Here is a 14,064-nt window from a genome sequence, read left to right on the forward strand (position 1 = left end):
TGTCATTTGCATTCTACAATTAAGAGTAGTGATGGTGCCCTGGCCGGTTTGGCTCAGCGGTTAGAGCGTCGGCCTGCGGTCCGGAGAGACCTGGGTTCGGTTCCCGCTAAGGGCACGTACTTTGGTTGCAGTTTGTCCCCGGCCCTGGTTGGTCGTGTGGGTGGCGGCCACTCGATGTGTCCCTTCACGTCGATGTTTCTCTCTCTCTCTCCCTCCCACTCTATCTGTACAAAAAAAAAAAAAAAAAAAATTACAAAAACTTATCTGATCTGTGGAATGAAACTAACAACACAAAATGGCTCTGAAACCAAGTTACACACACCATATGTAGAGAGAACGAGGGGGTGGGTGTGGCACAAGTTGATTGTAAACTTGGGATGTCTGTTATTTCAAAAGACCAAATGGTTCTTTAGAATACTTCTTTCCTAGTCCTGCATTTGTGCAATATTAAATGATTCCTCCAGAATAATCTTTTATTTGTTCAAATGACACTGTCAGCTATTAAACTATTTGTGACTTTTGCACCTTTCTCATAGCATCACATCACTCAGCACCATGTTTTAATAGACAGAAGCTAATACTATCTGCTTCCTGACAGATGAACATTTACACCTGAGAGTGGACCCCATACACTCTCACCACTATGTGTGTGCTTGGGGAAAGCAGAAGAAAATTAAACTTTGAGATAAAATCAAAAATAAGGAAAGGCTGCAAATGCTGAGTAAAAATTGTCATTTGCATTCTACAATTAAGAGTAGTGATGGTGCCCTGGCCGGTTTGGCTCAGCGGTTAGAGCGTCGGCCTGCGGTCCGGAGAGACCTGGGTTCGGTTCCCGCTAAGGGCACGTACTTTGGTTGCAGTTTGTCCCCGGCCCTGGTTGGTTGTGCGGGTGGCAGCCACTCGATGTGTCCCTTCACGTCGATGTTTCTCACTCTCCCTTCCTCTCTCTCCCTCCCATTCTATCTGTACAAAAAATGGAAAAATATCCTCGGGTGAGGATAAAAAAAAAAGAGTAGTGATGGCCGCAAAATTCTGCAAATATACTAAAAACCACTGAATTGTACTCTTTTAGAGTAAATTTTATAGTATGTGAATTATATCTCAATAAGCTTGTTTTTAAAAATAAAAATAGACTAGGCTAGGATTTCCTCTGTCTTTATTCATCTTTGTAACTTCAGCATCTAGAATAGAGTCCAGTCAGTAGATACTCAATAAACTTTTTTGGTCATTTGTATAACTTCTTGTTTTTTGAAGAACTTTCTCTGACATTATTTTTTTGGCCACTGTCATCCAAATAGCTACAAAATTTTACAATACTGTAACAGTTAAAGACAAATCAGCCACACTAAAACTACTGTTCTTGTCCATTTTAGCTCAATCTCTGAAAGTTAAAATGACTAAAGTTAATAGCTAAGTCAGAAAAAAAACCTAAAACAACTGATTATATGAACAAAATATTATACACCAACAAAAAGTGAATTTTTAAATGTAACATTTAACTTGAAACATTTGTTTTGACTGATTTGTTGAGGTTTCTTCTACTTTAAAGCTTTAATTTCATATAAATCTAATGAAATGAAAAGGTGTGGCAACCACTGCATAGCAAAGATACAAAAGAGCCAATTTGAAACTAATGAGATTATTAAACCAGAGATCAGGGTCAATGTCATATTTTACATTTAATTCAACATACATAAGGAAAGATTCCTCAGTGCAATATAACATAAATGGGAAAGAAAAGGAATTTTAACAGCAATAGCCAATATTGAAGGAATATTACTCAAGGAAAGTCTTATGATAAACAACTCTAAGCTTAAAAATGATCTTTTACAAATTTTCAGCCCTTAAAAAGAATGCAGTACATCTATGATATGTGCAGGGAGGCAACTAGCTAAGATATTTTGTCTTGTGCAATAAGCAAGTTGAATAATATACAGTATAATCCCATAGCATGTTTTTAAATTGAGATCTCAAATAAATAAGCTGGCATTTTTAAATGGATTTTTAAAAACTGGTAACTAGTGGTTGCCTCTGAGGGGTGCAAGAGTGAAGGAAGCTTGCTTACTTTCACTTTGCTCCCTTCTATACTGCTTTTTTTTTTTTTTTTTAATTCAAGAGTACCATACCCCAAAACCTTAAAACACCTGACTTAACTAAAGAGGACCCTGAAAAAACCTTAAACTTCCTCAAAGACAGACAGATGGAGAGATACACATTAGGAAATATATTCTGCAAGAGAGTAGAGAATAGACTAATCCAATCAGAATATACATAGAGAGCAGAATGAGGAGGAAACTGCTGAGAAGAAACAAGCAAAAGATTTGTCAAGTGGGAAGGAAGCAACGGTGAACAAAAAGACAAAAGGAACTAAGCAACCAAAGGCAACTCTGAAGTGAAGGAGATTCCATTTCTTTAGAGTTGAACTTTAAATGACAGGATGATGGGAAAGGAAGAGAAACATAAAAACAAAAAACAAAAAAAAAACACCCTGATCAAAAGCTAAGAGCAACCTTGAGTTGCTGTTAATTGACAACACTACCCTCCACACCATTTTAGTCAATGGTATGATATCTTTAATCACATATAAGTACAAGATCCAGTAAACACTAACTGTAACTGGAGCAACACTCTTCACACAGGGTCAAACAGGACTGAGTGTTCTGTGTTCTCCGGCTGCTAGGCCACTTGGTCACAGTATTCAACAATGAGACATGTTTCGTCAGTGCTTACGGCACTATTGCTGCCTCTTACCTGCGTGTAGATACCAGCCCACATCCCAGCATCAGTGGTTTGAATTTATTCACTCTTGAGGGACAGATTTAATCTTGCCTAGAGGAAAACTGAGATGGGATGGAGGACCCCACTTGTTTCCAACAGCTCCTCCAAACATGTACCCAGACTTTGAGAAATTATACGGTAAAGTATGTATAACTGTGGCTGCCTATGAAACCTATGAAAGGGGTCAGAAATAAGTCTTCAGCTGAAATAGCATAGGTTTAAAAACTTTTTTTTTTTAAAGAACAGTTTACTGAATTTTTTTAAGAGAAACATCCATCCATCCTGCACGCACCCCACAGGGGATCAAGCCAAAATCCAGGCATGTGCCCTGACCAGGAATTGAACCAGCAACCTCTCAGTGCACAACAAGAGGTCCAACCAACTGAGCCACACAGGCCAGGGCTAGGTTTAAAAACTTTTTTAAAAAAATCATAAATCCACCCTGGCCAGTGTGGCACAGTTGGTTGGAGAGTTGTCCCATACACCAAACGGTGGTGGTGGGTTTGATTCCGTCAGGGTACACAACCAGGTTGCAGGCTCCTCCCCAAGTCCCAGTTGAGGTGCCTATGGGAGGCAACCTATAGATATTTCTTTTTCTCTGTCCCTCTCTACATCCCTCCCTCTATAAAATTTAAAAAGTAATCATAAATCCAAGTCTGAGTTTAAGATAGTGTAAAAAAACAAAAATACTAGGTCCTCCCATTTTGGTAGTGTAAAAAAAATACTGGGTATCCCATTCTAGATTAAGAGTGATTCCAGAGGATAAGAAAGTTGGAAAGGTGGTATTTATTTGCTTTTTTAAAAAATCTTCACCCAAGGGTATTTTTATTGATTCCTAGAGAGAGAGGAAGGGAGAGAGAGAAACATAGATCGGCTGCCTCCCATATGTGCCCTGTTCAGAGATCAAACCCACAACCTTTTGATGTACAGGATGATACTCCAACTGAGCCACCTGGCCAGGACAGTATTTATTTACTTTTAAGGTATGGTTATCACTTAGGAAATGTAACTATTGTGAATCTAGTGAAAAGGGCACTCTAATTAGTTTAGTTGGAGTCTATTTCTGCTTTTGTCTTTCCAACTGAATAGAAACTCACTTCTAATTTTATTTGCCCCTCTGCAATATTAAGGTGAAATCTCACTTCTACTTTCCAGGGATGCTGTGAAGCAAGAGTATGAAAATACCAGTCTATGTATACCATTTATTTTCTTGAACTGGAGACTTGCACATTATAGAAATATCTGTCCCAGGACATGTACAACAAATTAAACTGATGATAGAACATGATTTCTGTAGGTTTTCTTTTAAGCCAAGGTTTATAGGAAAAGAGGAACTTAGCCTTTTCAGGGAGACTTAAGGTCATAAAACTGGACTACACTCATTCTGTTCCCTGTGAAGTTATTCTCCTATTATTAAGATTGACAAAAATGTTAAGAAAAGGGGTATAGTAGCACAGACCTGGTCTAACCTCAAGAAAGTTCCTTAAGCTCTCTTTATAACAAAATAAGGATAAATCCCTATTCTTTGAGTAATACCTATAAAGCACCAACACAAGGATTCGAAGTCCTAAACTTTGAATGCCCTAAATTGAGTACATAATCTTGTCTTCTAGGCATGTTCTTCCTTTGTTCTTCTATCTTGGTTATCATCCATATAGTCACACAAAAAACAAGGAAATCAAGTGGACTCTCCCTTCTCATCCAGGCATGGCCCCCACCATATCCACTATGAAGTCCTTAGAAATTCTGCCTCTTTCTTCACTTCTCTGGTTTCATGTTCCTTCCACCCCTGCCTATTTGTCCCTGATCATGGTGCTTGAACTCACATCAGGGCCTCATAACTGACTTCCCTACATTCTTCAAACGGGTGGTATCTTCCTCAAGTTCAAATATTAATCATCTCTTCCAACATACTAACACTAGCTTCAAGATAATATCTAAAATCCTTGGCAAGAAATTCAAAGCTTTGCAGGATCTGGTCCTGCCTTCCAGCTGCTCCCAACTTGGAATTCTGATATTCCAGGAGTGTCAAACCAACTTTAATAGCTAGCCACACATCTCAAGCTGTTATTTCTGCCTGAGATTGTTTCTCCTACATCCCCTTAACCTGGGAAATTCTTTAAGAATTACGTATTTTTACAAAACCTTTCCATTTCTTATTAGAATACCTAACACACAGGATTTCACATACTAATTCACTATTTTATCTCCTCTACTCAATGGTAAACTGTTGCAGGACAGGAACTAAGTCTCATATTACAACCAGGTGCTAACTGTACATAGCATACAGAAACAGGTGAAATTTACTAACTGCCCTTACAGTAGTGTAGCCAAAATGAATCTGAACAATATATTTAAGGGCATGGAATAAGAAAATGTGTCCACAATAAAGATGTGTATTAAGGACACACAATGCAGTGTGCAGATGGTGTTTTATTGAGTTGTACACTTGAAACCTGTATGGTTTTACGAATCAATGTCACCCCAATAAATTCAATTAAAAAAAAAAAGATGTGTATTTAAAAAGTGATGTTTTGAATGGAGTCATTTTTGACATTTATGAGTTTTCGTAGGAAAACATTGTTTTGAGGCTTACAGATTTCCAGGAAATGTAAACCAAATCAATTACTTTAATTACAGCACATTAATAGTAAACAATTAAATGCTTTCATAACAATTGGTAGAAAAAAGTATTTCTTGCTTATTTCAAGTAGGCATAGGGGGAGAAAGAGGTTAGAACAGTGTGGGAGAAATGACTCTCAAAATGAGAGCTATTTAAATTCAGAATACATTCGCATCAACCAAATTAAAATTAACAGTAAGCCAAATCAAACTTATAATAGGTGGAAACAACTAAATATAAGCAAGTAATAAATTGTTTTAGTTCAACTGCAATTTTTGTACTTGAATATGTAACCGTACAGATGACTATGACTTCTGTATTTTTAGTGCAAAAATAAAACCTTCCTCTCTTGAAAACAAACTCCCTTCTTTTGGACTAGTCACATTTCCAGATTATTTCCATAATACAGAAAACCTTAGTTGCTGATTCAATTAGAGGAGAAACTGGAGAACCAAAAGACAACAAAATATTTTCAATCTATAATCCTGAGTCAAAACTAAGTGTGGGAAATCTAGGACACTCTTGTGGACAAGAGAAGTCAGAAAGAAATAAAATGGCATTTTCTCGATTTCCACAGGACTTTTTGATGTGAAATGGTTGAATCAGAACTGTGTAGGGAACCAGAAGCTGAAGGTAGTGTTTTCCCAGAACCAGTTGAGGGGAGGTGGGCACGACACACCACGCGAAGACACTCATTCTTTCCACTCAACATTTACTATTTCCTCAGTTTTGTCTTCTGTAAAATGTCTACTTCCCAAAGCTGTGAGGATAACAACAGCCAATATTTACCAAGCACATTACTTGCTTAATTATTTACAACCCTATGAACTAGACATTACTCCTCCTTTTGCAGATGAGATAACTAGAACACAAAGTGACTTATTTAGGATGACCAGGGCTTAGGAATTTAGGCATTTTAACCCCAGAGACTTCTGAACAACTAACCTAGTGCGCCTCAACAAATATGTTCCCTTCTTCCTCAGCTTCTCTTAAGGAAAAAAAGAAAATGCCATATTTTTAAGCAATCTACTATGTGCTTGGCATGGTAAATTAGTATGTCCTCAAAACAACTTAGAAAGTTGTTTTAGATTTCAAATAAGATTAAGCTTTCCCCAGTGAAAATTTTATTTTACACAGAAAATCATTCTCAAATTGTTTGAGCTCCAGGAGCCAGTTTTCCCAGGGCCTCATTCGGACCCTGGGAAAAAAGTGACCATTCAGGTCTGAGATCTACAGAATTGAGAATACTGTGCAACAGCAGCCTTGAGGTTCTAGAATATACTACCAATTGAACTTTTCATCTCCAACCTCCTCCAAAAGTAATGCAAAAAGGGAAGGCAGCAAAGACCTTGTCTGTGTCTTTCCCACTCATTCACCTTGATAAACCAAATCTCTGTTGCACATATCATCTGATAGTTAAAACATTTGTTCTTTAATGGTTTTTATTAAGGTCTATATATTGTATTTGAAATTTCCCAGGATATTGAAATTCTAGCCAGAACTTTACTATAAAATACTAATTAAGAAAAATAAGCAAAGAATCTCAGTGGATTTGCAAAGTACTTCATATGCATTTTAAACACATAATCCAGAGAAATAACTGCCCAAAGGAGGCCATAAAGTTATTAAATCCAAAGTTTTTCATTTTCTTGACATGTTCTTTCTACTCATTTCAGAAATATACTGTTACTCATAGTGTCTGCCTTTAGGTACTTGTAATTTGGTTAACCAAAACTTGGGAGAAATGTGTTTAATTTAATAACAAAACAATGAAAAGGAGAAAATGGATTTCAACATGAACAGGTTTTTTGTTTTGTTTTTTTAATGTGTGGGTGTGGCACCTGAGGATATTATTTTCTGGTAATGATTACCTTTAGCTTCTAACCCTTAAACATGATCTAAATGCAGTCAGTGGAAATCAGGAAAGAAGCAACAGACATGGTGCTGCTTATCGGATGTCTAGACTGCAGGCAAACCCCAAATACCAAAGAACCATCCATGTGTCAAATCAGCACAATTTTTGAGCTATGCCTGGGGCCACATACCAAAAGAAAGAGTTAGCTTGAAAAGAAAATCTAAAAGGGGTAACCAGAAGGTCAACCCCAATTCGAAGGCAGTAGGAAGAAGTGAGAAGGGTTAGCATAGCTGCCATTACCCTGTAGTTATTCCCTTGAGCAGCTTCCTCCCCAGCCCCCATAGAAAAATCTCCAAGGCCCAACTCCCTGTTTGCAAGCTTCTTCAAGGTCATCCTAAGATAACACAGTGAACAATCACCAGACATTGAGCCACGCATACCTTTAGGGCCAAGAAATATCCCCTTCCCCAAATCGTTATATAAACTTTAAATGCCATCAGGCTTTCTCCAACTTCACTAGAAACAAACTCCCATTCCTTAATTTAGACTGAGTAACTTATAAACGTGTTCGGTTTTGCAACATGAATTATTAAAAGGCTTTTCAAGTCTGACGAACTCCAGTTCAAAAGCAGGTGCTTACTGACAAGGTCAAATTCATTTTTTTTTTTTTTTAATTACTAAAAGAAAAGGGGGAGAAAAGTTTTCTTAACCTTTCTTAGGACAAGGTGGAGAGTTGGGGGTAAAGGAACGTGGGGTAGAACTGTCTCGCACAGGATCCATGTTTGGCTAAACAGTAATTCCTAGCCTAGCAATCCAAGGTTAGAGGAAGAAAATAAAAACAAAGAAACCTACTAGGGTCATAGTTACCAAAACAAATTCTGCACCGCCCTGCCATCCAAAGAAACCACCCCCACCCCCCCTCCAACCAAAACAAACCTCGCCCGTTCAGGTTCCCCCTCCCACAGTAAGCACACAAAGAATACAGCAGCACGCACAGTTCGGACACAGACCTCACTTCCCTTTGTAGGACAACCGGGAGCCCCGAAACTTCCCCACGGTGGTTTTTTGCGTGTCGTCGGGGGGATGGAGGGGCGGCCCTGAACGTGCGGGCCCAGGCTCAGCTCCGGGAAATGGGAGTGCTCGCCGCACTCGCCAGTCTCCCCGAAAGTAGCAAACTGCCTCCCGGGTCCTCCCATGGCAATCGGGTCCCCCTGAGGCCCTCGCGCGTCCCCCAAACGGCACCTCCCCCCTGGAGCAAGAAAGAGGCACCAAGGTAGCAAACAGAAATGCTCCTCGATGGATCTGTTGGTAAATAAAACAACTTGGGTCGGAAAGAAAGTTCCAGTAAAGAGCTGCTGGCAGGGGCCAGGGCAGCGGGAGGTGAACGGCGTCCCTCCTCCCTCACCTGCGCCGGAACAACGGGCCCCCGCGCCCGCCCGGCCGCCCGCCCAGCCCGGCGCCTCCCGCAGGCCGCGCCTCCCGCACGCCGCGCTGCCGGGGCTTGTTCCTCCTCATGGCTTTGCCCTGACGTAATTCAAACATGGCAACAGTTCGACTTCAAAGGCGAATCCACAGACCTCCCAGACGCAGGCTCCGGGCCGCGGGTAACGGGCCGAGAACTCGGGGCCACGCTCTCCCGGCCCCTCGGCCGTCGCGGCACCGGGCGCTGGGGCTGCAGCGCCGGGACCCCGAGATGCCGCCTCCCTCGCCCGCTCCCCGGGGCGCGGAAGCCCGCCGCCTCCCCGCGCACCAGCATGGCACCTCACCCAAGTAGCGCCGCCAAAGTTTCCCGGCGCGGGGCTGGCAGACAAAAGCCCCTCCCGAACGTCGCCAGAACTTCAGGGAGCCCGGCCCGCATGGCCCCCCGCCCGCAGCCGCCCCGAGCGCCGGCGGGCCCCGCACGGGCACATGCAGCTCTTTGTTTTCTGTCCAGCCGGGCGCTGCCTACGTGCAGCATCAGGATGTCGGATTGTTTCCCTGGGGCGAGACACTTGACGATCACCCCAGAAAGGCTCCGGACCCCGCGCCCCGCACAGTCCGGAACCCTGTCCCGCCCTCCCCTCGGCTGCAGGCCCATTTCATCAAAGTTTTGCCCTGTCCTTGAGGAGAACCGGCCTGGTGACCCGCCCCGCACCGGCCGAGAGTTGGCGACTTTCACTCTGCTTTTTAAACTGGCAAGACGCCATCATCAGCAAATCACATTGTCCTGCCGGCGGCCGGACTCGCAGCGCCCGCATCTCGCCGCTGACCTGGAGCTGGACACTCCGGCGAAAGCCAGGTCGCAGCCCCAAGCACGTGGTCTGTCACGTTCGGCACAAAAAGCAGTGTCCCCCGGAGTTCTCTCGCCCCTCGGGCGCAGACCACGCCGCCGCCTCCATCCCCACGTCTGTGGGCTCTGACTGGCCATCTTAAGCCACACACAGTCGCCCTAGAAAACCCTCGCCGTGGCGCCCACGGCTACGCTACAGGTGAATACCCTGCGAACGAAACTTGAGGCCACCTCGGCCACCTCGGCCACCGGCGCGGCTTGGGCGCGGTCCGGGGGGAAGAGGCGTGCGGAGCCCGAGCTGCTGCCGAGCGGCCGCGTGTTGCTCTCATTGTCGCCTCCGCATCCCTCCGGACTTCGGCAAACAACGCCCCGCCGCGTGCGCTCGGCACCCCGGCACCGGCCCCAAGGCCGATTTAAGCCCCCGCCCGCCCGACAACTCGCAAGGGCACAGCAACTTAGTTTTTCGAGCGAATGGCGTTCACGGTCCACCTTCCTGCAAACACGCGCAAGGGGCTGCCATGAACTAAGCCACGAGGTTCGGCCACAGCGCCCAGCCACTCCCGGGAGCGCGCCCACTCGATGCACCGACCCCGGGCCCCTCCGCAGTTGCCAGCGAGTCGTTTTCCTCTCGGGCCTTTCAGCCACCGGGCTCCTTTTCGCCCGAGAACGCTGCGGCTGACAAAAAGTCATTGTCACCTTCAACGTGGATCCCTCAACTCCAGAGACTCCGCACTCATTTGCAGGCTCCTCTCACTTCCCCCACCCCAAGACTTTCGGTTTGCCTTAAATCCCCTCCCCAATTAAAAGAGACACATTAAACATGTGCATAAAAAAGAATCCGGGGTCTGAAGATCACGGAAACAGACGCTCCCCGCAATGCCATCTCCAAGACAAAACTTCCTCTGTGTGTGTATGTGTGTGTGTAAGGACTGAGAGAGGTGGGTGAGGTGAAATGAGAAAAAAATTAAAGCCACTCTGAAATCAAAGCCTAGTGAGACAGTTTTGCACCACAGTAATGGTTAGTCACTCACCTTCCCAAAACAGCCGTTCCACGCGCAATAACGTTCCCGAGGTGCGGAGTGCACGCCAAGCCAACCCCCCCTCCAGTCGCTCCCTCCTCCTCAACTGCCTTGTCTAGAAAGATTGTCTCCTGCAGTTCTGCAGTTGCTACCGCTGGTCGGGAAGGTGTAGATTCCGCTTTCCCTCTGCGCACGCGCGGCTCCCGGTACAAAATTCTCCTGAATCGAACTCATTTGCATGCGGGCGCGCGCGCGTCGAGGGCGGAGAAGAGAGAAGGCCCGGCGGCCGCGCGCGCTCCCGAGGCCTCTATTGTCCTTTTAAGGGGAGAAGCGCCGCGGCGCGGGAAACGCGGCGGCCAGAGGCAAACAGGGGCGGGGACTGCTTACTACGGCTTACGTCACATAAACAAACGCCTCCTGGATGGAGGCGGCGGCGAGGGGGGAGTGGCGGGATCCGAAAGGCGGAAAGGTTAGCCACCAAGGGAGAGCACTAGATTGTGTGAGGTGCCCTCCACCCCGAAGTTCTTAGGGTGCAAAAGTACTTCGCGTTGAAAATAGTATTTTTAAAAAAATATTTTTCCTTTATTGATTTTGAGAGAGAGAGGAAGGGAGAGAATGAAACATCGATAAGAGAGAACATCGACTGGCCGCCTCCTGCATGCCGCCACCGGGGATTGGGCCCAGAACCTGAGCTTGTGCCCTGACCGGGAATGGAGCGGGCGACCTCTCGGTGCATGGGTGGACTCTCAACCACTGAGCTACACCAGCCAGGCTGAAAATAGTTTTGAAAGCTGTTTTGCAAAATTTTCACACCTGTGCCCACTTCTGGCCTGAGGTGACAGGGGAGGTGATCTTGCAAGTGCCCAGAATGAATGTATATGCCTCCTACGTTTCCTTAACTTAAATTTTGTTTGAAGTTAGACTTTTGAAGCCTTTTTTTTTTAATCCTCAGGAGTCAACAGAGGTTTATTTTTCGTGCAGTTTTAATGAGTCGTTTAATAAAGCCCCATTTGACATTCTATCCATTCACAGAGTCCTGCCTGTCCTCCTCAAACAGTAACCCAACCCATAAGAATCCAATCTTTTATCTCCACTACGGCCTTAAGATTTCAAGCCTGTCCGAGTTAAAGGGTTGTTAATTTCCGTGGGACCAGTGTCACTTTCCTAAAAGACAGTGGGAAGCCAGTAATGTTGAGCTGTGCCAACCTGCCCCAGCAGCTTGTAAAGGGTGTTTTCTTCATCCAGAAATAATACCACTAACTGGTGGTCTTGGGAATTGAAAAAGTAGCCAGTGAAGTACAGACCTTCCTTTAAGGAAAATATAAATAAACCAACAACCTAAACACTTCTTGCCCTGAGAGGAAAAAGAAAAAGAAAAACTGAAGTAAGTCTCCAATTGATAAGTGAAATATTGAAAAATAGAATGATTCTGATATACGTTTATTCTGAGAATATAGCCCCAACAGGCTGAGAAGCTGATTTAATGATGGAAGAGGGTGGGGAGAGAGGAAGGATGTTCTCCCCAGAAACTTGATATTGGTCCCAAGCTACAAAAGTGTGGACATCAACCATAAAACTTAATCATCTGCTGACAAGTTTCACTGCTTTCACTGTAGTGTCAACAAAATGGATTTAAATAGATACTCCTGAAAAAGCTACTTTAATTCAACAGCCAATTTCTAATATATACAAGGCAAACTCACTTCTAAAGTCTTCAAATAATGCTGCTTTTCTTTAGGTTCTGTAACTTACTATTTCTATAACTGTATGTGAAAACTCTGTATTAAATACCTGCGAAAAAGAAAAAAACTGACACCTCTCACTAAAATGCTCCCGAAGGACAAAAATTTTATATTGTATTCATTTTTTGTATTCTAGTGCCTAACACCATGCACATCAGATAATAAACTCTGAATAATTGCTTGTAAAATAATAAATCAGTGGACATTTTCAAATTTACTATAGATTTACCTCAGTTCAAAACAGCTTCAGTTTAGAATTTTTGTATTTAACCTAAAATGAGTTTGGAAGTTATAGTGATCACCTTGGTTGATATGATGCCTGTTCTTATCCTAATAAATAAAACAGGATAGGCTTTATAACTTTCTGGGTTTTATTGGTGGCAAACTGGACCCTGAGCACAAACTCCTAACTTCTCTTTGAAGAGAATTTTAAAAAGTTGTCCTGGGTTGTCTCAAGTATGTATTTGGTTTATGACAGACCCTCCAAAAGTAATTTCAAATTAGTGTATGTTTTTGAAACTATGAAAATTGCAAGTGTCATAATTTTTTAAAACTACAATTATTGCTTGCAGGATATACCTATACATTTTATATAAATATAAAAATTACATATTTATATAAATATTAAAATGTACCTCGAATGCCTTTTCTCTTGAAAGTTTATGTAGGGACTATATATTGTAATCCAGGGATGGAATAGGTTCAAATGTGCAAGTAATGCAGGGATTACAGTATTTAGAATATGCTGTTCAGATAAGAAAGTATCTGGAACCTTCAGAGCTACTAACACATCACACAGCAAGACTTCCTCTGCTCTCAAAGTAGAGGTCAAGAAGTAATCCTGGTAATTTTTGTAGGAAAGGTAAGCAACAAAATCCTTAAAGAGAAATTTGAGTTCCTTCGTCTTTTTTTTAAACCACCTGCTATTTTTTGAACAACCAGGTGCATCCAAAGTTTCTTTTGTTCATTTCGTTGCTTGAACACATTGTTATGGCTGGCTCTGTCCATGGCCAATAGCTCATTTATAGGCTACTTTGAGATATGATTACCTAAATAGCCCAAGTGAATTTTTCCTTAGAAAGGAGGGAAGGAAGAAAGGAGGAAGGGAGCAAGGAACTTATAAATTTGGATTATAGGAGATTGAATTACACCACATTAGAAAAATAATTGAGTATTTTTAGTGACTATAGTCTAACTCATACTAAAGTCTCAAAAATATTGAAATTGAAAATATAGTAGAAATTGAAATTGAAAATAACTTGCTAGATACTCTGGTTAAGCTAACTACTTTGCTTATAACATGTTACAGCAAACAGTTAATGATCATAACTGTGATCAAAACCATTTCAGAAGTAGAGGCTCAAGCACTACCACCCCCACGGCTTCTAATTTATTTCTATATAATTTTATTTTATTTGCTACTTTTTCTTCTGTAGCATTTGTTGCCTTCTTTTGAGACTTAACTATGGTCAGTAACTTTACAATATATCATAATATTTTTGAAATGGAGGATAAATTATATATAAAGAACTGAAAAGGACAATTCTTGCTTGTTAATGAATGTTATTATCAGCAATTTAGTAATGTTTGTAATGACAACTCAAACTAATGGTTGTTTTTTAAATGAGGGCTGATACCCTCATCAGAGGCTGGTACCAACCACATCAAAACATTTTTGTTGAGCCCAGGAAAGAGCTGATTATTATTATTAAACATTGGGTTTGGTTCCTTAGCAGGTAATAGCTATAAGAGTAAACCTTTTCGTCACACTGAAATAA

General features: G+C 42.5%; 1 protein-coding gene across 2 annotated transcripts in view; it reads right to left on the bottom strand.

Moving 5' to 3' along the window:
• SINHCAF (SIN3-HDAC complex associated factor) overlaps positions 1-10,710 on the bottom strand; it is a 35,277-nt gene extending 24,567 nt beyond the window's left edge. The window contains exon 1 of one of the 2 annotated variants that reach the window (XM_036253002.1): positions 10,115-10,242. The gene's annotated coding sequence lies outside the window, so the exon portion shown is untranslated. Of the gene's footprint in view, positions 1-10,114; positions 10,243-10,556 lie in introns of those variants that run through there. The other variant, XM_036253001.1, reaches the window with a different exon arrangement.
• Between the last annotated feature and the right edge of the window lie 3,354 nt (positions 10,711-14,064).

This window comes from Molossus molossus, unplaced genomic scaffold (assembly GCF_014108415.1).
Source record: "Molossus molossus isolate mMolMol1 unplaced genomic scaffold, mMolMol1.p scaffold_m16_p_10, whole genome shotgun sequence".
NCBI classification, from domain to species: Eukaryota; Metazoa; Chordata; class Mammalia; order Chiroptera; family Molossidae; genus Molossus; species Molossus molossus.